Below are 26439 nucleotides of genomic sequence, written 5' to 3'. Positions count from 1 at the left end.
ATGGAGGCCATTGAGGAGGAGGAGCCACCTCAGCGAGCAGTGCTGGATGTAGAGCTCTCTTCTGATACTCCAGGGAACCGGTAAGGAGACAGGAACTCCTATGACTTGACCATTCTTCATTTCAATGATGCTTATGACTTGGACCCGAGTACCAAAGAGCCTGTAGGAGGTGCTGCTAGGCTTGGGCCACTATCTTTTCTTGCCAGACCCTGCAGGGGAAATGGAGGGTGGTGATGCTGGAAACATGCACGAAGGCTTGGAAGCTGCCAGCGAATCTGTCATTCTAATCCTTTTGTGGCCACTGATTAAACTCCTTTCTGGACATAGTAACTCCAGTGGTTTTAGGGGAAGAAAACCTGAACCTAGTATCTGCACAAAAGGGGACTGGAAAACTTAAGTGTGAACTTTGGGGAATACTCTCTTTTAATACAAACCTGTATTCAGACGCAGCCATTTTTCCTAACCATTGCATGGTCTTGGTCAAAGACTTAACACATCTTAACCCTCTTTCAGCAGTTTTTGAGCAGAGTTTGTTTGTTTTTTTTTTCTTTTTTGCGATTGAGGTAAATTATGGAAAGCATCTCTAGCGAGAAATTTATTTTAAAATTCTCTCTTTCTGTGCTATGAAATTTTAAGTTCTCGGTGAGACATCTTTGACTATTAATTGTCTGGTACTTAATTTTTTAGGTTAGGAGGGTGTGCACAATGCATCTGATTTCTCCCAGTGACTCAAGGTGGAAAATATTTGGGTGTGGAAATAGAATGGTGCAAAGACAGGGCAATGTGATGCTATTGTAAAATATTAATTGGATAATAATTCCAGCCTGATGTGCTAGAATATGTTGAATGATTGTCTAGGACTTACAGATGTAACCATATATTACTGCAGACTATTAAAAAGGTGTTGGTGACATGACCCAATAAATTTTTGAGGTAAAGGTGGTTTTTGAATAGAAGAGATTAAAAGTCAGGAGCAGAAATAAGTTGGAGACCCTTTGTGTAAGTATAGTTGCAAGTTAATGTTGTAGGGACTAAGAATAGAAAGAACAGCTAGGTTTGGAAGACGAAACAAGGTTTATGAAATGGTTATTCAGTAGCATGTGAGAGTATATGTATATACCTGTATACACCGGGTAAAGGTAAGCATATGAGGGCAGCTAGAAGATAGAGACCCAATAGTTGTTCTGTTGCTTAATACCAAGGAGTAAGAGTTTTGAAATGATCTCTGAAAGTGTAGTTGGTTTGGGGCATTGATGTTGGAAGGAATATGTTGAGAAGCTTGATGCCTGTGTAGGTATAAGTGGCAATCAAATACTTGGCTGAATAACATCTCCCAGCTATTGTTTCCTTTTCCATGTTAGTCCTTTCTTTCCTCACTATAAAATCTTGTGTATCTAGATAGCTCTTCTGTAGCTTTGGAAGAAAATCTTATTCTTTAAGTCCTGCGACTAGTTAGCAAAGCTCATTGGTTGTGGTACTGGTTTCTGGGGTAGATATTTACTAGGTATCTCCTCATAGGTGTAGGCTAGTTTCTCCTTTCCATATACCTGTGCTTATAATCTTCACACATAGGCTTTCACTGACCAGTGTTTAGTCCAAGCTGCTGTGGAATGTGTAAGTGATAACTGTGTGCAAAAGATCATGTCAGAAGATTCAAAAACATCTGTGGTGGTGTTTTTCTACTGTCAGCTTTATTGGATCAAGGAACACTCTAGGGCATTAATGAGACAAACCTTGAGTGCCTGTGAGGGTTCTTTAAGAGAAATTTAACTGAGAAGGAAGGTCCCACCCAGAATGTGAACAGCACTGTTCCATGGGCTGAGGTCCTTGAATGAATTAAAATGGAAGGAGACACCAAGTTAAGCAATGACATTTCCGTTTCTCTGCTTCTTGGTTGGCATCATGGACCAACTTGTTCTTACCACTGTTCCTTCTTGACCACGATGAACTGTAATTTTATAAACTGAAAGTCAAAATAAATCCCCCTTTAAGTTTTTTTGACAGCTATTTAGTCATAGCAATAAGAAAAGAAACACATTTACATCAGAATAAAAGGAGTCAATAGGAACTTTATGTGTATTATCACTCTAAGCCTCATAATAGTGTGTGGTATATAGTGGAGAGTGAAAACACACACCTCTGAATGAATGGATATGATAAATAGTGGTATAATTGAATTGATAGAATGGTCTTGAGTGGTGATTTAACAACATAACCTACCAACAATGGGAGTGGTTTTGGTCTTGATTTATTTTATTTGTAGTGAACTTTCAAGGGTATTTTAGATTTGCATAGAGATGTGAAATATTGCGAAGGACTCACATTATCCCCTATTACTTACATTTTACATTAGTATTGGAACATTTGTCACAATTAGTGAACAGAAATGTATACATTATTAATCAATGTCTGTGTTCTACCTAGATGCCCTTAGCTTTTACATGACGCTCTTTTTGTGTTTCAGAATTTCGGGTAGGAGAACACACTGCACTTGGTCTCTCTCACTTTTTAGGCTTATTTTAGTTATGACAATTTCTCTTGATACTCTTTGTTTATAATGATCTCAATATTTTAAAGGAACATCAGTCATGTATTCTTTAAGAATGTCCTTTATTTTAAAATTCTATGTTTTTCATATTGATAATACTGGTATATTTTATTTATTTAGGAAAACCACAGAAATACAATTTCATTTTTTTAAAAAAAATCACATCTTTTCAGGTCTGCACATTGTCAACACTGCAGACATTGACGTTTGTTAAATGTCACCACTCTGAAGTACGTTCCCTGCTTATCTGTTGTATAACCTTTGGAATGAAGTCATTTTGTGCAGCTCACGTTTAAGGAACAGGGCCTTATACTTCACCCCCTTCATGGCAAAGTAATCTCAGAATTTTTTTGGATTATTCCCTAATAGAATATATATCTTTCCTCATTTTACTTATTTATTTACTTGCTTATCTATCTATCTATCTATCTATCTATCTATCTATCTATCTATCTATCTATCTATCATCAGTATTGCATTAGTTTTCTAGGATTGACAAGCAAAAGTATTGTAAAATAGGGGCCTTAAATCAGCAAAAGAAAGTTTGTCTTGAAGGACTGCAGATCAAAGGGTGGGCACAATTGGCACTTTTATGGCTCTCCTGGTTTCTGGTGAGGACATTAGTCCTTGAAAATATGTATACATGCGTTACTCCAACTTCTGGTTCTACCTTCACGTAATAATTTCTCTCCCTTCTCCTTCTCCCTTCCTCCCCACTCCCCTTTTGCCTTTTAAGGATAAAAGTTATTGAATTAGAGTCCACTCTGATCATCTCATTTAACTAAACTCAGTTATATTTGCATTGAACCTGTTTCCAAATAAGGCCATGCTCATAGGTACAGGGGGTGGAAACAATTAAATCTCAATAAAGATGAATTCATGGATTCCATTGGTTTTTGGTAGACTGCCTTCCACAATTTTGTAAAATACCAAGGGAAAGTCATGTGTTTACTATTGAAGGATTTAAAACACTGTGTGTCAAATGGCAGGATGGTGTTTGGGAAATGTTTTTTTTTTATGGATTGTGCAGTTTGAAAGATTATCTAGCAAGACTTCATCCTCTAGTGTTTCTTTTCAAGCATACCACTCATATGCATACCAGCCATGTTATTGAAAATGCTAGTATCTTGGGGGAAGCTCGGGAGGTTGCAGAATTCTAATGCCTTTGAAACGTCAATTACTCTCAGATGGACAAGGTCAAGGGTCAAGAACACAAGTGAACAGAGCACCTTACTGCCAGGCCCTTGAAGGAGCAATGTGTACCCATATGGTTTCTGGACTGTCAAGGAAGCAAAGAAACAACATTGAATGGTCTGCGATTGGCACCTCTGCAAATGTTTCCATTTAAAACTATTGTTTCTAGAAAGAATTGCTCAAAGAATTTATGTTGTTTATATTGGTGATAACTCTAGATTATTTGGTTATAAAATTACTGAGAGAGAATATCTGGTTTGAAGATGTCATAATTTCTTTGTCCCTGAAATGTTTTGTTCTGAAGCTTAGTTGTCAACCTCTGTGTTCACATCTTTGTTTACTGGGGCAGATACGTGCTCAGTATTCATGTGGTTCAGCAAATATTCATTTCTAGGATGTGGAGTGCTTGGCATATAGTGTTCAATAAAAAACATGTGAATTATTAATATAACCCATCTAAAACATGCCAAGTACAACACTAGGCACTGTTCTGAGCAGCAGGGGTACAGGAGGGAATAGACAAAGAAAAAAGACCTTAACCTCATGGGAGCTCGTGTTTTTAGATGGAAAAACAGTTTAAAAAAAGAAATATATAATATGCTGGGTGGCAACAAATGCTGTGGATAAAGATGATGCAGAATAAGAAATGTCAAGAGTTGAAGTTGGAGGTGCTTGCCATTTTTAAAGAAGTTACTTGAGTAAGACCTTCCTTGGGCTGGCAGATGGCTCACTGGATAATAGTGCTTGCTGCCAAGCTTGACAACCTGAGCTCATTCCCTGAGACCATGACAATGGAAGAAGATAATCAACTCCTGCAAGTAGTCCTTGCCTATGCATGTGCCTATGGCATGGGTACCCCCATATGGACACAAAAATAAGCAAAATATAGTAAAAAATAAGACCCCAATCATCAAGTGGTATCAGAGGAGATCCCTGAGTGAAATGAAATAGCATGAGACTTCTGACTGTCTACAAGGAAATTGTTTTAGACTCAGGAAGTTGCAAGAGCAGAGATGCAAAGGTGAAAATATGCATAGTGGACCTTTGTCAACACCAGGAGGCAACAATGGCTAGTAGGGTACATATTTAGTTGGCTGTGCCATAGGACTGAGTCTTGGCAGGGGGAATGATTACCATGCACATTAAAGAATGGCCAGGAACAAATTAGACAAGATGTTTGCCATGTGGGGTACTTGCTTGTTTAGTTTGGTGTTTGAAAAACTATTGCCTGTTGCAAATATAAATTAGCACTGTCCAAATGATAGTGTATGTGCAGTAGAGATTTCCATGAGGTCCCTATCTGTGATGCTAACAGTGCTAAGCATTCTCCTTGCAGTCTTACTGGGTGTCCGTTGCTTTTCTCATTCTTAGTTTGTTCTGCATATATAGAGTTTGATAAGTTAATTCACGTGACTTTGAGATGTCACATTGAAAACCATTCTGGGAAACTGTCCTACAGAGTTTTTGTATAGTAGTAAAGAAAAATATTCACAATTATCTAGAAAGCTTTTTCAAGTATTTTCCTAGTTACTTATCTGTAAAAGACCAGATTTTGAGATTATATGTCATACAAAGCAGTATATTCCAGTAAATTGAATGACACAAAAGATAATATCTCCCTGTTCTTTACTTAACAAGACATGAGGTTTTCACAGTATGCCATTTGTGTTTGCAAATATATTCTTTATAAAAATACACATACTAGGCCATTGTTGTTTCTTAGTAGGTTCCTATGTCAATTTCTTAGGTTTTTAGGGGACTGGGAAACAAAATCTTGAGATTGAAAATTTGAGAATTTCTTATCTATATTATAATTTTCGACATTAGTATCAAACTATTTTCATACATATTTGTTTCTCTAAGACCTAGTAGTATAAAGCAGTTTGTAAATTCCTTTGGCTTTAACTACTTCATCTGTTCTATTTATGGATCTATAATTTGGATCTAACCTCCTTTTAAGACCTATATTTCTATCTGCCTACTGAGGATACTTACTTTGATGTCTCCTTGAATAGGCCTAAAAGAGGCTTACTGACTTTTTCCTCAAGCAACTCTTGTAACTTTGATCCCTCATTTGATACAATGACTTTTACTTCAATAATTTGTAAGACATTTACAATGAGTAAATCTGTAGTTATGGTATACAGTCAGAGATTCAAAATCTACTTTCCTTTATAATGTGGTTTCTCAAATATATTTAATTAATTAATTAATTAAACATGTATGGGTGTTTTGTCTACATGTATGCCTATGTACCATGTGCTAAAAAACGGTGCCAGATTTCCTGGGACTTTAGTTAGACTATTTTGAGACACCATGTGGGTGCTAGCAATTAAATCTGAGTCCTTTGTAAGATTAGCCATTGCTTTTGCCTTCTGAGCCATCTCCTCAGTTCCTTTTTCAAATTCTGTATGTATCAGTATTGTACAAAGGAGTTGTTAAATAAAGTTGGGTTTTGTGTGTGTGTGTGTGTGTGTGTGAGTGCCTTACATTAGTGTTTCAGATTATGTAGGACTGCAGTAAGGCCTGCAAACATGAATTTCTACCAGGCTGCTGCTGCTTCTGGCCTGAAAAACATTAGCAAGTGCTGATTCATATCATGTTAGCAGGGATACATGTCATTCATCACATACACTTGGCGAGATTTGAAAACTGTAGTTTTCAAATTTTTTGTCTGCCTGATTTCTAAAACTCAAATCTTGTGACATTTTCTTTTGTCTAGATACAACTGTCATTTCACAGAACCCTATGAACTCATATATTGCTCAGTTTTTGTATTCATATGTTTTACTGCCTTGCATAAGCATATGTATTACTTCGTTTTTTTATTATTTTTTTATTATTTATTTATTTATTAAAAATTTCTGTCTCTTCCCCGCCACCGCCTCCCATTTCCCTCCCCCTCCCCCAAGTAAGTCTCCCCCCAGCCCGAAAAGCAATCAGGGTTCCCTGTCCTGTGGGAAGTCCAAGGAACCCCCACCTCCATCCAGGTCTAGTAAGTTGAGCATCCAAACTGCCTAGGCTCCCACAAAGCCAGTGCGTGCAGTAGGATCAGAAACCCATTGCCATTGTTCTTGAGTTCTCAGTAGTCCTCATTGTCCGCTATGTTCAAAAGCAAGTTATTAACCAAATTTTCTGATTTATACAATTTTGAAGTCTAGAGTTCTATATGATTTTTTAAATAATCGAAATATAAATTATTTCTAGCACATTACTGGACCCTCATTCTCGCCCAGTCACTTACCCTGGCCTTCACCCATCACTCCCAGTCATACAGCATGTATCCCTTTGTGTGGGCTTGTTTTTACACATCTGAGATTCACTCAAATTGTTGTATGTAACAATATCTGTTCTTTTTCTTACTGAGTTATGTTTTAATATGTGACCTATAATATAATTGACTTATCTATTCTAATGTTCAAAGATACTCTGATGGTTTCTAATATTTGCTATTATGAAATCACTATTAGCATTCTTATATAATTCTTTTGGTAGTTAGAAGTAATCATTTTTCTTGAGTCCATGCCCAGAAGTGGAATTTTTGTGTCATATACAGACATATGTGTAGCTTGACTATGTGCTGCCAAGCGTTTTCTCAAAATAGTTGTACCAGCTATATATCCATCAGCAGCATATGAAAATTTTGACTATTCCATTTTCTTGCTGTTCAACACTATTTTTATCATACTGCTAGGTATTGTAGTAACATACCATTGTCAGTTTAATTTGTATTTCTTGTTGAGTAATGATATTGAACATTCTCAGATGTTTATGAGTCAGTTGTATTTATTCTTTACTTGATGTTCTTTTTATTTTATTTTAAAATTTAATTTTTATTGTTTTTTATTTATCTTGAGACAGACTATCACTGAATTGCACAGGCGAGTCTTGGTCTTCCTTACTGCTGGAATTACAGTGTGTGCCACCAAGATCAAGTCCATGGTATTTTTCCCCAACTAGAAATTTGAATTTCTGTCCTTGTGAAATTGATTTGTAGAGGTTGTTATCTAGTTTCAGGTCCAATTCCATTGTTGAATATATGTTATGAAGATGTCTTTTTCTAGTCAGGGTTTTATTTTCAATTTTTCTATTGTGGGAGATTTTAATCTAAACTAAGTTTAATTGACCAATTTTTTTTGTGATGTATACTTTTGCTGTTCTGCTTAAAAAACCTTTGCTTCAAAGTCATGAAGATTTCCTTGTATGATTTTTTCTAAATGATTTATTATTCCATATATAATGAAATATGATCATATCTACCTTTCATTTTTCCCTCCAACTCTACCTATCCACCAACGTGTCTCCTCCAAACTTTGTCTTTTTGAATTTTTTCTTCTTTTTGAGATGACCTCTTTTTCTTTAATTGTATATATAAGACTGATATGTATGTATATTTCGAAATATATAAATACAGTCAGCTATTCATATTTTCAGTGCTTATCACTTGGTATTGGATAACAAATTCAAAAGTCCACAATAAAATAATTGTAAGCCCAACAGACAAATATCAGAACGATTATTCACAATGACAAAGTTGGCTTTGTCTCTGAGATGTAGGGATGGTTCAACATATAATGCATAATAAATTACAAAAACAGATTTACTTATAAAAATTACATGTCATGCAATAGATGCAGAAAAAGTCTCTGAAAAAAATCCAACATGACTTCATGATAAAGTCCACGAGAAAGTAAGGCTATATCTGGGAAGACAACCACCAGCAGCGTCATAAGTGGAGAAAAACTTGAAACAATCCCACAACAATCACGAATGAGACAGGGCTGGCCATTATGACCACTTCTTTCCAATGGTGTGTTTGAAGAACTACTTGGAGCAATAGGGCAAGAGAAGGAGATTAAAGGGATGCAAACAAGGGAAGAAGTTAACCTATTCCTATTTATAGATAACATATACATAAAAGATTCTAAAAATCTCTACCAGAAAACCTAGAAATGATAAACCCAGCAACATGGCAGGAAACAAAACCAACTTGCACAAGCCAGTACTATACACTCCCAGCAAACATACAGAGAAGGAGACCATGGACATACTCCCATACATAGTAGCTGCTGTGGGAGCTCCTTCCATTCCTTCAGCCAATAGGCTTTAAGATACCAGTGCACTTGGGAGTGGTCTCTTATACTATAAATGCAGCTATAAAGTTTGTACTTGTTCTCTTGCTTCCGGCTCTTGCTTCTGGCTGCTAGACTCTGTTCCTGTTCCCCATTCGTGCAGAGGACTGTGATCTAGGACAGTGATCTGTAAGTATCCCCTAAATAAATAACCCTTTATTATATGTAATTCTGAACTAGTGTGGGATTTTTTTGTAACTTCCACTATCAAGCAGCCTCAATGAAAATAATTTGTAATAAACCTAACCAAATGAGGTGAAAGACCTCTGCAATGAAAACTTTAAACCCTGGATGAAAGAGATAAAGGTATTAGAAAAGGCATGTCATGCTCATGGATTGGCAGAATTAATATCGTGAAAATGACCATGCTACCAAAAGCCATTTACATATTCATTAAGGTCCTCATCTCAGTCTCAGAAATAGAGAGTCTCTGAAAATTCATATGGAACCACAAAAGGCCCTTGGAGAGTCAAAACAATCCTGGGCAAAAAAAAAAAAACCCAAAAAGCCAGGGGTAGTTGGATCACCATTCCAGATCTCAAGATAAATTATGAAGCCATAGTAATAAAAATATAACAATCCTGGCATAGAACGAGAAAGTACTCCCTCTAAAGTCAGGAGTGAGTGGATATGGTTAACAGTGATGCCGTGTCCAGACACAGTCTTTCCCAGAAGGGCTCGCTCCTGGCCTCATCATTGCCCAACGGCTCTGCTCTTACCAATGCCGTTGTTCCAGCAGTACTCCCCATTCTCTGTCTCTTACATTCTTTCTACCTGCAGCTCTGGTATGAGACCAGTTTGATTATAGTATGCATAAACTCTTTAATGGGCTGTTAAACTAGGCTTGCAAGTAACTTGAATTGTTTTTCCTCTCTAGTTACCAGAAATATTTTGGTTTATACCTTTTTGTTTGGTGGACCAGGTTTTGATAGTGGCACTGGCTTCATGGAGTAAAGCTTGCAAGCATTCTCTTTTCATTTGGTAGAAGAATTTGAGGAGCTCTTGATGTTATTCTTTAAATATCTGTTATAATTCCACACTCTACCCACCCAGTTATGAGATTTATTTATTTATTTAATTTTTAAGATAAACTTTATCACTGCCTTCAGTCTCATTGTTAACTATAGATCTGTCTTGCTGCTTCTGTGTGCCTGGATTGATTTTGATAGGTCATCTATGTCAAGAAAAGTTTATTCATTTCTTCTAGGTTTCCCAATTTATTTGAGTATGTTTCCATCATATTCCCTAACGATTTCTATATTTCATTGGCATCTGTTATAAATCACCTCTTTCATCTCTGATTTTATTAATTTGAATCCTTCACACTCTTTTCACTGGAGACTTGACCTTTTTATTTTTAAAGAACAAACTTTCTCTCCCCAATCCATTGTATTATTGATATCTTCAATGTATAATGTTTTTGACTTTTCTTGTTACTGATTTCTGATATGGTTCTGATGCAAAGAATTCTGTAGCTTTGGAGCCTGTCCTGGAACTCCCTTGGTAGACCAGGCTGGCCTCAAACTCACAGAGATCCGCCTGTCTCTGCCTCCCAAGTGCTGGGATTACAGGCGTGTTCCACCACCGCCCGGCTCAAACTAAAGTTCTTACACCTATGCAGCAAGCTCTTTACTCACTGAGTTATCTCCCCACCCTCTTTATTTGTGTCTGGATGATCTGTTAATGGGAGTAGATATTGATGTCACTCACCATTGCTATATGTGAATCTGTCCATTTATATCTAGTAGTGTTTGTTTTATAAAACTGGGTACATCAACATTAAGGGCATACGTGTTTATAATTGTTATATCCTCTTGATGTATTAATAGTTCTACTTATTGATGAGTAGTGACCATCTTTAGTCCTTATGACTAATTATGGCTCACAGTCTGCTTTGCCAGATCACAATGGTGGTACTCTTACTTGCTTTTCGATTTCATTTATTGAAATATTATTTTTTAGACTTTCACTTTCATTTCTGTGTTTGGCCTATGAAATGAATTTCTTGTAGACAAGAAATGGTTGTCTCTTATTATAAATTTACTTGAACAGTCTGACTCATAAATGGAGCGTGAAGACTGATTATATTTAATGTTGGTGAGTAAATCGTAACTTTTTCTTTCATCTCATTGATTTGGTAATTTACTGAGTTAATAATTTTATTAGTTCCACTATTATTTATCTTCCTCCTTAAATGATATATTCTGTCTCAAGATCTCATGGTTGTGTATCTCTTTCTCCTTCTTCTGCATCTAGGATTTCATTGGGAATGCTGTGCAGTCTAAACTTGGGGTTCGTAGATTGCTTTAGTCTGTTCACTGTGGAAGTTCTTTATTTCTCCTTTAGTATTAAAGAATATTTTTGATACAATAACCTTTGTAGGTACCTATTTTATTTCAGGGTTTTGAATACTACAGCTCATGATTTCTTGGTCTTTAATGTTTCTTCTGATTGATATGTTGTTATTCTGTTTGGCATACTTATTTTTAAGAAACGTGGCATTTCTCTTTTAAGCTTTTAATATCATTTCTTTGTTCTGTACTCATGGCACTTAGGTATCATAGCACATGGAGATCTTCTGTTCTGAGCCTGTTTTCCTCATGTACTTAAATGCCTGTTTGATTACCTAGAGCTGGAGAACGTTCTGCTCTGATTTCATTGAGTAAGCTTTTTAGCCTTTTCTCTATGTTATAACCATTTCTAACATTATTTATTTGTATGTGTGGTCTCTTCTGAATGTAGAAACCCTTATCCTCATTCCTGATTTCTGTTTTGTCTTATGTCTTTGTTGAATTTCTTATGCAAGTTGTTGAATAGCTCATTCAATATGTTGATATTTTCATTTTTGATAATTTCTTTTATTTTTAAAATAGACTTGTTGACTTTATCAGGGGAAACTGCAGTTGGGATGTAAAAAACAATAACAACAACTAATAATAATAAATCATTAAAAATAATTAGTATTTTATGGAATAGTTTCAACATTTTGACATGTTTTAAAGTGTTTAAAATAATTTCACATTATATTTTGAGGATTTTTTTTGTGGCATAGTACAATTTTCATTTAAATAAAAATGTGGTTTAAGTGGGGAAGCCTAGCTTGTCCTCTTCAGAATACAAATGTGCTAGTGAGATACATTGGCTATGGGAAGTGATCTTATGAAAACATTGTTCTGTACTTTCATATGTTAGTTTTTCTGATTTTAAAGAGAAGTCATATTGCTATTTGAGATGTCTCCTTTGTGTTTCATAAAAGCATTCCATGGTAACATAGGACTCTGTTCCCATAGGTTTGTGACAGTTGTGAAAAGTTCAGCATCCTGAAGCCAGTCTTGATTTTCAGTGATGCTTGCTTAAATCCTTCAGTCTTAAGTATGATAACAAAAAGGAAGAACATGATCTCTATATTAAATGAATTGGGAGTGCATTTTGCAGTTTTTGGTAGGTAATACCTTCTATTATTTGAAGTTTACAAAGCAATTTACATAAAACTAAATTATTTGATTCTAAATAATAATAGCTAAGAAACTCTATCAGTTTATAGGTGCTCAGAAGCAGTTGTCAGGATTGTATAATGAACTTGGAAATTTGACTTCACATAGTGAAACTTTTAGTTATGCTTGTGCAAAAGAAAGACATGTCACCAGAGGAATTACAACCATGGCTTTTGGTTTTCCACATTATCACAGAGTGATGTAAAAGAAAGTGACCTGTAATCCCAGCACTCAGGAGGCTGAGGCAGCAGGATCACCATAAGTCTGAGGCCAATTTTTGAGAAAGTTCCATGAGGTGCTGAGAAGAAGGTATATTCTTTTATGTTTGGATGGAATGTTCTATACATGTCTGTTCAGTCCATTTGAGTCATAAGTTCTGTTAGTTCCCTTATTTCTGTTACACTCAATTCTGAACTAATGTGGGATTTCTTTTTAGTGTCTGTCTTCATATTTTTTTTCCTGACTGACCTGTTCATGGTGAGAGTGGAGTGTTGAAGTCTCCCACTATTAGTGTGTGTGGTTTAATATATGATTTAAGCTTTAGAAGTGTTTCTTTTACATATGAGGGTACTCTTGTATTCAGGGCATAGATGTTCAGCATTGAGATTTCCTATTGATGATTTTTTTCTGTGACTAATATGAAATGTTCTTCTTTGTCTATTTGATTGATTTTACTCTCAAATCGACTTTGTTAGATATTAGGATAGCTACACCAGCTTGTTTCTTATGTCCATTTGATTGGAAAAATTTTTCCCAACCCTTTACCCAGAGGTGATATCTTTCTTTGAAGTTAAGGTGTGCTTTTTGTATGCAGCAGAAGAATGGATTCTGTTTTCATATCCATTCTGTTAGCCTGTGTCTTTTTATAGGTGACTTGAGTCCATTTAATTTAAAGGATATTAATTACCAGTGACTGCTATCTCTTGTTAATTTAGGTTTTGTTGGTTGTGATGTTATTTTGTGTGTTTTCCCCTTCTTTGGGATTTGCTGCTGTGAGATCATCAATTGTTTGTGTTTTGCTGATATAGCCAAGTTCCTTGAGTTAGAGTTTGCCTTCTATTAATTTGTGTAGGGCTGGGTTTGTGAATGACTAGGTATTGGTTATTTTAGTTATATATAGGTATATTTATGTAGGTATTGAATTTCAGTATTTTAAACAGAGCTAGTTTTTCCACTTCCTTTAAATTAAAATAAAGTACTATTTTGCTGTCTAGTTTTATATACTTACCTCACTAGAAGTTTTTGGTCGATGATGCTAAGGTAGTGGACTTAGCTGTGTGGGAGCTTCTCCTCTGTGTTTGAGCATTAAGTCAGACCATCTGAAAATATCATTTAAGGTATCATCATATTGCACTTGTGGTAGGGTACCATAGTGGCAAGATCAGAAACTGAAAAATATGAAAGAATTCCCCTGGAGGAAGAATTCAGAGAGATATTTTATGCTTTGATAAGTTACTATTTCAAATTTGGTTAAGAATATGTATAGAAATTTTATGAACACACTATATGATTCATCCTTTTCTGTGCAGCTGAGAGGTTCCTAGTTTTTCAGAGTTGTAAAGTTATTGTCAGAATCAATTCAAGAACATTTTCGTCACTGTGCAAAGAAACCCTGCCAGTCACTTTCCACTTCCTCCCAAGCTCCCAGCTCCAGGCAAACAATCTACTTTCGTCCCTGTAGGTTTCCCTGTTTTTTTCAGTTATAGGAGCCAGTCCTGTAATGTGACCCCCTTACTGCCTTCTTTCACTTAGCATGTTTTCAAGGTTTATCCGCGTTGTAGTATGTGTCAGCACTTATTTCTTTGTCTTGGTGAGTACCACACCATTCATGGGGAATAACACATTTACCCCTCTATCAGTTGATGGAATTTGTTTCCACCTTTTCCACCAATATAAACAATGATGCTGTGAAAATATATGTGCCAAGTGGGTTTTTTTTCCCCTCTTAGATATAGTAATACAGGATTTGAGGTGCGGAGTCGTATGGAAACTGACAGACTGTTTCCTAAAGTGACTGCCCCACTTCAACATTCTCCCGCAGTAAGTTACCTAGAAGCTTCCGTTCCTCCACCTCCCTGCCAACACTTGTTACCTTCCCCACTAGCTGTCCTAGTTAGCATGCAGCAGTACCTTGTGATGTTGGATGGCATCTCTCCAACGGCTGCGGATGTGGAGCGTCTCTTCACACGTAATGAGTTGCATAGGTATTCCTGTCTTCTAGATTAGGTTCATGAGATTTATGACGAGCAAACGTTTTCCTTTTCTCCACACTGTCACCATCATGCTGTGCTGATGTCATTTGAAGAATCGGTTGTTTTTCTGTTTTTTTATTTTTGTTTTTTCGAGGTGGGTTTCTCTGTAGCTTTGGTGCCTGTCCTGGAACTAGCTCTTATAGACCAGGCTGGCCTCGAACTCCCAGAGATCCACCTGCCTCTGCCTCCCGAGTGCTGGGATTAAAGTCGTGTGCTACCACCACCCGGCAAAGCATGAGTTTTAACTATTGAAATAATCTACTTTTTTCCTTTTTTACTTGTGCTTTCATTATCTCATTATCATTTTTGTGAAGCTGAAGCCAGTGTCTAATATGCTGTCACTGACTTGGTTTATTTCAAGAGTTACATAATTTCTGGTTTATCTTTATGCCTTGAGCTAGTTTGAATTAATTTTTGTGTATGGCATATGATGGCAGTCCAACTTTTTAAGTACTCTGTTTTTTGAGAATACTTATTGTAAAAAAAAAAAAACAACTTTTTTCTTCCACTGGGTTGCCTTGGCTCTTGCCTCGAAGTGTAAAGGCTTATTAAAGCTGTTCACTCAAGCTGTGCATGTCTGTCCACATCATGTCAACTGCTCCACCTTTGTAGGAACCTTTAAAACAACTTAGTCAATTTCTTTAAGAATTGCTTTGGCTATTTGGGGTCCTTATAGTTAAAAATAAAGTTTAGAATTAAATTAATTAGGTTAATTAATTTAATAATTTATTAATGCTGGTTAAATGTTCTGTAGAAAGGCAGGACTTTTGTGTGGGTTGAGCTGAAATCTATACACCAATTCGGTTAGCATTGCCATTTTAACTCTTTGATATATTCCAGTACAACCACATGAGATAGTTTACCATCCACTTGGTTCTTTTGTAATGATAAGTCCTGATAGAGATGCAGAGAAAGGGGGATCTTTATGCACTATGCACAGGGATAGAAATTAGTACAGCCAATATGGATAAGAGCACAAGGATTCTTAAATACATAAGAATGAGACTTAGCCTACAGTTCAACAGTGCCATCACTGAGTATATGGGCAAAGCAATTAATTCAATATGCTAATGGAATATATGTGTGCCCTCACTCACTGCCACATGACCTAGAGTGGTAACGATTGCGGTAACAAGGGTGGGTGGATAGTCATGTACTCACTGTGGAACGCTGTCAGGCCAGACAAATGGAGGTACCCTACTGTTTGTGAGACCACCAGTGAACCTGGGGATACCATCTAAGTTAAATATGCCGGGGACAAGAAGACAAGTCCACATGATCTTTCAAATTGAGCCCCAAAAGCTTATTTTATATAGAGAGTAGAATGGAGATTACCAGAGCTGGAATGCAGAAATGATGCCCCAAGGATAGAAGATTACGGTTGGTGGGAGGAATTATTCCAGAGATTTATTGTACAGCAGGATCATTACAGTTAATTATATTATATTCTTAAAAAATGGTGAGAGTTAGGTGTATGTCCTACTCATTGGCACACATTAAATTTCCATATTCTACAAAGTGCATTTGCTTTAAAACATATAGTACATGATAAATATTACAGTTTGATTTATTGAGACAAATATCAAATTCCAAGTTGAGTTATATTAATAAAACAGGATTATTAGCATTATTAGAAAACAGGCATATACCACTTTTTACTTACCTTCCTTTATCCTAAAAATGGCCTTTTCTAGTATTTTCTTTCTCAATCTAAGGCAGTTTATTTTAACCCCAAATTTGTCTTCTGTAGTAATAAGGAGAGGTGGGCTGCATCCCCGGCACCCAGCCACCCACATGGCTAGCTTTACCTGAAATAATTACACGGACATTGTATTCTTTTAATCACTGCTTGGCGCATTTCTATCTAGCCTCTTCTAGGCTAACTCTCGCACCTGGACTAGCCCATTTCTAATATTCTATGTAGCACAGCTAGGTGCGCTTACCGGGAAGATTCTAGCCTATGTCCATCCTGGGTTGAAGCTTCATCACGTGTGTCTGCCCAGGAGCCGGGAGCATGGCATCTCTCTCTGAGGCGTCTGCTCCCGAGAGGAGAGCTGTGGAGTCTGAGCTCACTTCCTTTTCCTCCCAGTGTTCTGTTCTGTTTACTCCTCCCACCTATCTTCTAACCAATGAGGGCCAAGCAGTTTCTTTTTATTTAACCAATGACCTTCCTCCATCAGTCTTCAACTCCGCCATGATCCTTATAACTGATATGCGTCTTAGAGTTTCTAGCGCCATAATAAAACACCATGACCAAAAGCAACTTGGGGAGGAAAGAGTTCATCCATCTTGCAGCCTTCCATCACTAAGGGGAGACAGGGCAGGAACTCTCTGCAGGAACCAGAGAGCGAGCTATGGAGGGACACTACTGGTTTGCTCCTTTCTTGGCTCCCTTAGCCTGCCTTCTGTAGCACCCCTGACCACTAGCCCAGGAGTGTTACTCTTCACAGTAAGGTAGAATCTCCCACAGCAACCACCAACCAAGAATATGCCTTATAGACCTGCTCACAGACCAGTCTGGTGGGGGCATTTTTTCCATTGAGGCTCTCTCTCCCAAATGACTGTAGCTTGTGCCAAGTTAGCAGAAAACTAACCAGGACAGTGAGATAAAGCCTTGTCTGGGTGTGAGCAAGTTTAGTGTTGAGACAATAATTTTTTGACTGCTTATAAATAGAATTAGAGGTAGAAAAATGATTTTTCAGGGGAATAATTAGAAGGATCTATCTATCTATCTATCTATCTATCTATCTATCTATCTATCTATCTATCTATCTATCTATCTATCTATCTATCCATCCATCCATCCATCCATCCATCCATCCATCCATCCATCCATCCATCCATCCATCCATCTATCTATCTATCTATCTATCTATCTATCTATCTATCTATCTATCTTCTAAAATAGTATTAGGCCCAGGACATGAAATCAATGTAAGCAGATAGGCATGGAAAATGAGCAATTCTTGTCAGTCTGCCGAGCCTGATACATAATTAGGGTAGTGGTTTAATTAGTCCCAAATATCAGCAATTTTTCCCCAGTGCAGTGTAAAGATATTTGAGAATACTTTTGCATCTAATTTTAATCAAAACTTTGACAATACCTCTACATACAAACTAATCAGCTTCCATCTGAAATTTGATTAGCTGATTATTCTTTAGAAACCTCTGTGTCTATCCCCAACAGACCATCCATAGGACAATATTCTCCACATATCTGCACCAGTTATTCTTCTAAAATATAAATAGTTCATGTAATGCTTCTGCTTCAAATTACATAACAGTTCCCTTTAGCCTACAGTAACTGATCTCAAGTCCTTTGGAGGCATATTCTCAAACTGGCTCAACGTTGCTGTTTCAAACTCAAGCCACCTGTCATATGCGAACTGTACTTCTGCCGTCTCACTTATTAAGAAGCCCTTCTTTTAACTCCTGATGCACTGGCTGTCGCATGCCTGTATCTCCAACAGTCTGTGCTGCCTGCCTAGAATGCCCTTCCTCTGTCACCTCAGCTTAAGCACCCTTTTTCTGCTGTCCTTGTGATAGAAGATTCAGTTGAATATTTGAGGCCATTCTTTTCTAATATGTTCAGTGTTACAAATTTCTCTATAAGCTCTACTTTAGTGGCATCACACAGATTTTTAATGCGTCATGTTATTACCCTTGTTTAGCAGAGAGCACTTAATTTCTTGAGATTTTTCTCCTTTATCTGTGGGTTATTTATAAATATATATTTTAGTTTCCCGGATTTCATAGTTACCTTTTCCACTGGTTTCTTGTTTCTACTCAGAAATCATATTTTGTAGGATTTACATTCTTTAATATTGGAATATTTGTTTATAATGTGGCTATATATATATAAAATGTACCTTGATTAAATTTCAATATATAAATTTACACCAATATACACTTTTTTATTGGTGGTGATTTTGTTTCTGTTCTTTGAAATCCTTGCAACTTTTCTATCAACTGTAATATTTAGTAAGGAACATTGAATCCTTAAGTTAGTTGAGCCTTTTGTTTTCTCTCTGGTTAGGTTTTGGTTGATGTATTTAAAGCTTTGTTGTTAGGTACTTATATAATCAATGTTTTGCCATATTGACTAGTTGGCTATTTCATTATATAAGGTGAAGGGATCCAAAAGTTATAGATTGTTTTTGTTCAATTCTGTTGTCTTTATTTTTGTAAATAAATTTTTTCCTACTTCTTTCTGAATTGTTCAACAAACATTTTGATATATAGATTTTGAAACTACATGCAATTTCACTTACCACAGATGGCTTTCCAAAAGATATTTAGATGTTTTATGCATAACAGTGTTTATATCTGTGCTTTATACGTATGCTGTGCCCACAGAGGCCAGAAGAGGAAGTCAGATCATCTGGAACTGGCATTGCAGACAGTTGTTGGCAGCTATGTGGGTGCTGGAAACTGAACTCATGTCCTCTGGAAAAACTGCCAGCATTCTTAGCCACTGAGCTACTTGTCACGTTAAATGGAATTTAAAGGCTCATCTCTGTGCAGTGCTCCGTGCCTTTCTATTCTCTTTACGGTGTAGCTGTCCTGTAGATCACATCTGCTTGTGTTATAAACTGCATATAACAGTTTAAACTTTGCTTTCAAACATTAAAGAGTTTAAGAGAATGCTCTATTTATTCAGATATTTTCTATTTCTATTGCTTTCTTTTCATTTCTGATTTTCCAAGTTTATTTTTTGGTATATTTCTCTTTGGTCTGAATAAATTCTGCCAAAACCTTTTGAAAGCACTTGCTGGTAAAGAATTATCAAGCTTTTATTTCAAGAGGATATTTTAGTTGGATATGGAATTCATGTGATGGCCCTTTTCCTTTAGCTTTCTGAGTCATTTCTCTGCCACCTTTTTGAGTCCACAATTCATGATGAGCATTTTCAGTATTTCACATTACTTTTCCTTTATTCACAAAGCATTGTTTTTCTCTGGTTATTTCTCATATTTTCTCTTCAGTGGTGTGTTTCTGATGTGTCTGGCTCTGTGTTTCTCAGATTTTGTTCTCATGTGTGTTTGCTTTTGCTTAGATTTTGTTTATGTCTTCCATTGACTTGTTTCTTTCACTGTTTCTTTACATTTTATTTGATAGTATATCCTTCCTTCCCTTTTCTGAGATTTAGATGACACAGTTTGACCTGGTTTCTAGTTTCATAGGACTCTGAAACTCAGTTTATTATTATGTTTTACTTTTTCCTCTCTGATATAAAGATTAAAAATTTTATTAATATATTTTTTTCTAGTTCATGACCTTTCTTTCAACATGCAATCCACATTCTGCTACTGAGGCTATCCAATGAATTTTACTTTTATTTTCAAGTAAGAAATAAGAAAGATTCCCCCTAAGGTTTTGTGTGTGTGTGTGTGTATTTTGAACATGTGCACAAATACAGAGGCCAAAGGTCAATGCTGTAGGTCTTCCTTGGTCCTTCTCCATCTTATTTTTTGAGTCAGGGTCCCTCATTGGTTAGTCAGTGAACTTTAGGGAACTATTTATCTTACCTCCACAGTGTTGGGATTACATACCAGCTGCTCTGCCTGAATTTTTTTTATATGGACTCTGAGGTTCTGGGGATAGAATCCAGGTCTTCAATAGTATGTGGCCTGAGCCGCCTCCTCGGTTCCTTATTCTCCTTTATATTGTTTCACCGCAGGCACTTCCCACTATTCCATTGGATTCCAGAATGATTTTACTTCTTTACTGCTGACTATTTTTTAATGGCTGCTTTATATTTTTGAAAGTCTTACTATTTTTTGTCACCTCAGCATTGCCCCCTACCCCAGCCTTGGTGTTTTCCTTCTTTTCCTGAACAATTTTGGATTTTCTTCTGGATATTTTGATTATTATTTTGTGAGAGTCTAATCTTGCTTTCGTTCTCTGGCGAGTGTTAACCGTGTTCCTTCAGGAGGCAGTAACTGGCTTAGTCTCATGCCAGTTCCAGCCTCCCCGTGCGGGCTCTGATTTAGATGTTGGGTGTGTTTGTAGTCTTGTAGCCCTTTGCATATTTCCTCCCTGGTGCTACATGGCAGCCAGTCTTTGACTGCCTGAGGTTTATCTGTTCAATTTTCAGAGTGATTCCCATGGTAACTATAGGCAAAGGAGAGCATAGTTTGTAAGTGGCATTATGGGTTTGCTTTCCTGAGCTTTTACAGTCAATCTCTTTCAAGCTTTCCGTGTCCTCAGGGATCATCTTTCTGGTCATCTTGATGAAAAGCAGGGTTTTAGTTACCATGGACCCCTATGGCCTTGTTGAAGTACCCTGTGTTGAGGGTCAGGTGAGAGCTTGGAATCAGACACACCAAGCAATTTAATTCTCTTTCAGTTCTTTGGGTGCCCATCACCACCATCATAGTGCGCTGGAGCTGACTGTTGGGAATAAGGCCCCTCTTTGAGTTTCTGTGGTTACATTTCCTTTCTTGACACCCAGAAAAAGGACTTTTGAAGTTTTCTGCCTATATGCTCCTTCCTACATCTGTTAAGATGGTAGATGCTGGACTTCAAGAAACTAGTAAATGTCTATCGGTTTAGTGAGAGCTCAAATTCTGATTCTTTTCTGGAATCCACGTACAATGGTTTGTTTTTCAGAAGCCTCATGTATTGTTCCATCCAGCCAGCCAAGAAGAAATTGAGTTCCTGAAACTGATGGGACGTAATGCGCTTATATCTGACCTATAATAGGATGTTCTTCCCGTGGCTTGCAAACTGTGATTGTGTAGACATCTCCAGCGAACCAAAAGGTGGTGTAGACTTTCTTGCTCTCCCTTCCTCCCTCCTTCCCTTCCTCTGTTTCTTCCCCCTTCCTTTTTCCTCTTTTCCTTTCTGTTTTCTTTCTTGCCTCTGCTTGCCCCTTAAATTGGTGGAAAAGAATGTTTGACTCCCTTTCTAATTCTTTGATCTCTTATCAAATCTGTATTCTTTTCATCATTGTCATCTTTCTATTTAACCATACCTGATCCTTGTCATCATGTGTCGCCATCATTGACTCTAAAGTCATCTGCTGTGGCCAACACTATGTGGCTTTTCTTTTTTAATCTACTACTCACTTTACTCATATGTCTCTGATCTTATGAAAATCAATTTATCTTTTCCTCCCATGAAACTATGTGGCTCTTTTTACTTCTCAATTTTTCTTATGTGTTGTTTTTCTGTATTCAGGGCATTTTGTAGTTTGGTGAGCTGTGTATGTAGGTGGCAGTAAGATTATATTAGTGATTTAGAAACGTAATGGAAGCCTAAGGTTTTTGTTTTTTCAACCAAAAGTTTCTTTAACTGAAAACAAAAGATCTATAATCATGTTTTACTCTATAACATTTTAAAATACTGTGGTTGGAAAAATTCAGAACCATAGTAAAAATTCTGACATGGCAGGTTTATAACTATGATTTTTATTGTTTAATAATCTTGATGCTTTGTTTAGCAATTCCCCACTAAACCATAGCACAGAAGAAAGAATATTAGGGGATTTCTATCTAACTGTAATTCTCATCCAAGCAAGGCAATATTAAGTATTAATTGTGCTCATCCATTGTATTTTATTATATTTGCAGTGATGAAAGCCTAGAACCTGGTAGAGATTGGTATACCCCAACAGGCCAGGTGGCGGAGAGAAGGAAAGCAGGTGTAGGCCAGGGCAGGCAGGAGGACTGAATGTCACCTTTGTTACCTCCAGGTTACCAGAAGGCAGAAGGGAGCAGTGGGGACAGCTGCAGAAAAAGGTGGTGAAGGATGGCTTAGGTTTACCCCTGGGGCAGGGGCTTTGCTTCCCTCAGCATCTTGTTTCCCTAGAAAAATTATCTTCTGGGTGAATCATGGTTCTGGCTTATAACCATTTTGTAAACCGGAGGACAGTATTCTTCACTTGATCTTAGCCCAAAGGCTGATACATAATAGATAACAGTCTTCCCAATGGCATGATTTGTTTTAGAAAAGTCTTGTTAGCCTCATCTGTGTAAGATTTAGCACTGAGTTATAGCCCCAGTCACCACCATCTTTATTCTCACCAAGTTGCCCAGGATGACCTTAGACTCACTTTGTAATCCATGTTGAATCATGACCCTCTTAGTCTCTCAAGTAGCCAGAGTTGAAGGTCTGTGTTACCAAGCCCAGCTAGTCATTTCTTAACATGAGAGTACATGTTAATAGGAGCCAGGCATTTCTAACGTTTATAAAGGGCTGTAGTTACCATTTTAGAGATGCATATATATTGTCTTTTTCATCACTGTATCTTTCAGCAACTGAGGATGGAAATTAAGACAACGATCTCACAGTAGTTCATTTGTAGCAGACTAGAAATTCTTTGCATAAAAAGAAATAAGGATAGAATTACTCAGAGTTGCTTTCATTGATTGACTTTTTGAAGCCAAAGGTCACATGACAGCTTGAGTGAGCCTTGCCTATCAAGTAGCATAAAGAGATATGCTCACTTCACTTCTAATATTTTCTCGCTCATAATTAGTTCTCTGCAGAATTATCTGAGAATATGATTTTACATTCCAGATTTCCTCAAGTTGCTGGGATAGAATTTGGGCTTGATCCAGATGCAGACCCAGGACACCGAGTCATAAGAGACACTGTGAAAGTAAGGACAGTACTTGAGGAAAAAAAAGTCTACCTTTTGGTCATTAAGGAGTACATTGCAAATGTGAGATTGCTTCTTTTGAAACACTTGAAGCAAATTAACTGATGTTATACACATGCTCTTTTTGATGATTTCAGACCCTCAGAAAATAATGTTTCCATTATTGTTTTTATGAATCATGAATTGAATCAATTTTATCTCATATAAGCACAATTTCATTGTTTTGTACTATCAGATTTAAAAATACAAGCCTACCAATTCTCTTCCCTAAACGCCAGGAAAATGTTGCCAGAAAATGTGTAGCCCAGAGTGCTATTAATGGGTTTCTAAATTCAAATTTAGTGATAAACATTCTTAAAACAAATTTCTATTTTAGATATATTTTAATCATTTATCTTTTTTTTTTTTACTTAGAAAGAAACATGGGTGACTGGGTTTTAAGAACTTTGCATATGAATTCAGCGGGTTTCCCACTATGTGAATGAAGTACAGGTCAAGGAACATTGTTAGATGCATAGGTTGTATGTTCCAATGTTGAGAGCCCTTTAGTAAATTTCAGATTAGATTCTACAATAGTATTCTAAACAGCCCTTCTTAGCTCACTTTATTTTACAGCCCTCTTTAGAGATCTTATGTAGCCTCTCAAGAGAGCTGGGACAATAGGGTCAAAGCTACCATTTAAAGATCTATGGGAAAGGACAAAAATTTACAGTATGTTAATTTAGATTTAAGAAAATAATGTCTTTATGTACATAGGAAATTGATAACTTTCAATATAGGAGTAAACTTAAAGTGTATCTAATGCATTCGTAATTTTTGGCTTGGAAAATTGAATTATGCTTTTGTATTTCAGGGGAAAGATGATTACAGTATGTTTGAAAGCTGCCCGCAAATGTTTGACACCGAAAATTCACAGGTGCTCTCTAGAGTGGCCATGAATCACTTTGAATCAATACATATTTTGCAAGGAAAGAAGCGTGTTTCAGGCCATCGGATGAGTTTGATCATGACAACAAAGAAACCACCGTCACTGACAGGTGACGGTCTGCTTTGCTTCATGTGCGTAGACTCTGGCATTCTGCCGTCTGAGGAAGTGTGCAGAACTAAAGACTGACCTCTGTTTTCCAAGGTGAAAGGCAGACACAATAAAAGTCCAGTGACAAGGAATGCTCAGGCATCCAAAGCTATGGAGAACAGACACGTTCTAGAAAATCGTGTCCTTTTTACGTTTTTCTGCTTCACTATCTTCAACTGCTTCTACAAAATTTATCTTCTAATCTAGATGAAAATTATAACCTGTCAAATTAATTTACTTCTGCCTAATTAAACATTTTGTCTTTTCCCACCTGATAAACACCATGCCTTGGCATATAGATCTCCACTCATTGACTGAGTTTAGAATTTGATTATTTTTATAGCGTTACTTTAGCAACAATCCAAGACCAACTCTGATCAAATTATAATTGGTTTTATGATTGGCTGATTCTTTGATAAATAATTATACTCCTAAATATACCCAAAATTCTGAAAGCTATAATTATACCTTTTGGAAGAAATTGAATTATCTTTCCTTTTTAACTCAAGAAAGTACAAGATTTTAATGCCCTGACTATACTTTTTGTATATTTTTTTTCAAACCTTAAGATGGAAAACAAATGACAACTTCACATATGACCACGACTAGATGGACTCAGCAGGCTCTGCTTATGCACATACACAACAGTAGCTGAAGTATCATGAGTCTGAGAGGGAATGGTGGGGACGGAGGAGCTGCAAGGGGGAAAGACTAGAAATGATGTAAACATGCACATTTTATACTTGTATAAAATTCTCAAAAATTAAAACATATAATAATCAAATATCCTCTTAGGGTAATATGTAGAAGTATTTTAAAAAATTCTAAAAAATTGACACATAAAAATTGCATTATGCTGTATCATGTGATGTTTCTATATGTGCATACATCAGATTGTGTTCAAATCAAAGTGAGCATATCTATTTCCTTAAACATTTATTGTTCGGGTATATAGCATCTTAAAGCCAGAATGAATCAATGCATTTTTGATTATCTATACACTTCATAATATGTTTAAAGGAGTTTTACTCATGGTTGAAGAGTTGATTGTGAAGATGAAGAAATTCTGATTAAATTTTCATTGATTTTAAATTTCAGTTAATATATTCTAACAAAGTTTTAGTTATGATTTTAGAATATTTATTTTGGAGACCATTCATAGTTTAACTGGTTCTACTGCATTTTTAGACTTTGAGGAAGAATCGGAAGAACCATCAGGAGTCATTGCAGTGCCTGGCATAGAAGGATCTGCCTTATTTCTCCAGACATGAAAGAACATTTGCGCCAACTTAGGAGTGTGAGAAAGCAAGACCTGAGAACTTCCCCCACCATTAGCAATAATACATCTAATAATTCTGACTCCGAAGAAATATAATATTTTCAGTATGTTTTGGTAGCGCCCAAATGAATCCGGCCACTTTTAGTGTTGGGCAGAGTTACAGAATCTTGATTATTTTTATCATTCTAGAATTGATGTTAATTCTAGGGATATTGCTCTAAATGTTCTTTTCATTTAATTTTTATCATGTCATGTAACTTTTGACTCTTCATTGTATTGTGCCAGAAACATTAGCTTACCTTTGTGATTTAAGTATAGACAGTATACTGTTTATTTTAAATGCAATTCCTGCTCACCTTTCACAGTATTTATTTGTATATTATTTTTTCTCCAAATATTGCTTATTTTTCTGCCTAAATGAAATATGTATGCATCTATTTCCTCTCATTATTGGTTTCATTATAACTCTGTCAACCTTGTTGGAATTCCATGGTACAGCACATGAGCCTCTTTTCTTGTTAGAAGTACTGGGTTTCCATGTTAATGAGTGGAAAGCATGGGCTTTATGCAGTATAGCTGCTATTGTCGTTTCTACTAAAGCAGCTTTTCCTACCACGGCTGAATAGGAGGTGTGCGTGGTACAGAATTTATCAACAAACTGTTACAAATTAGTTAAAACCAGACTGGACCAAATTCACAGTTGGTTTGTTATTGGTTAACTGGTGATAATTCCTAAATTTACCTTTCCTTTGCCAATTTTAACAAGGAAAAAGTTCCAATCTTAAGTCTTCTATCATTTTCTCAGATAAGAGTTATGCACAGTGTATCTAGGGCAGAAATCACTTCTGTTTTTGGAAGAC

At 36.5% G+C, this 26439-nt stretch overlaps 1 pseudogene; it reads left to right on the top strand.

Annotated features, from left to right (window-relative positions):
* Positions 1–25675, top strand: LOC142853043 (uncharacterized; annotated as a pseudogene).
* The last annotated feature ends 764 nt before the right edge of the window (positions 25676–26439 follow it).

The sequence above is a fragment of the Microtus pennsylvanicus genome, chromosome 6 (assembly GCF_037038515.1).
Source record: "Microtus pennsylvanicus isolate mMicPen1 chromosome 6, mMicPen1.hap1, whole genome shotgun sequence".
Taxonomy (NCBI): domain Eukaryota; kingdom Metazoa; phylum Chordata; class Mammalia; order Rodentia; family Cricetidae; genus Microtus; species Microtus pennsylvanicus.
Note: the sequence above shows the minus strand (reverse complement) of the source record. Positions and strands in the feature narration are given on the sequence as shown.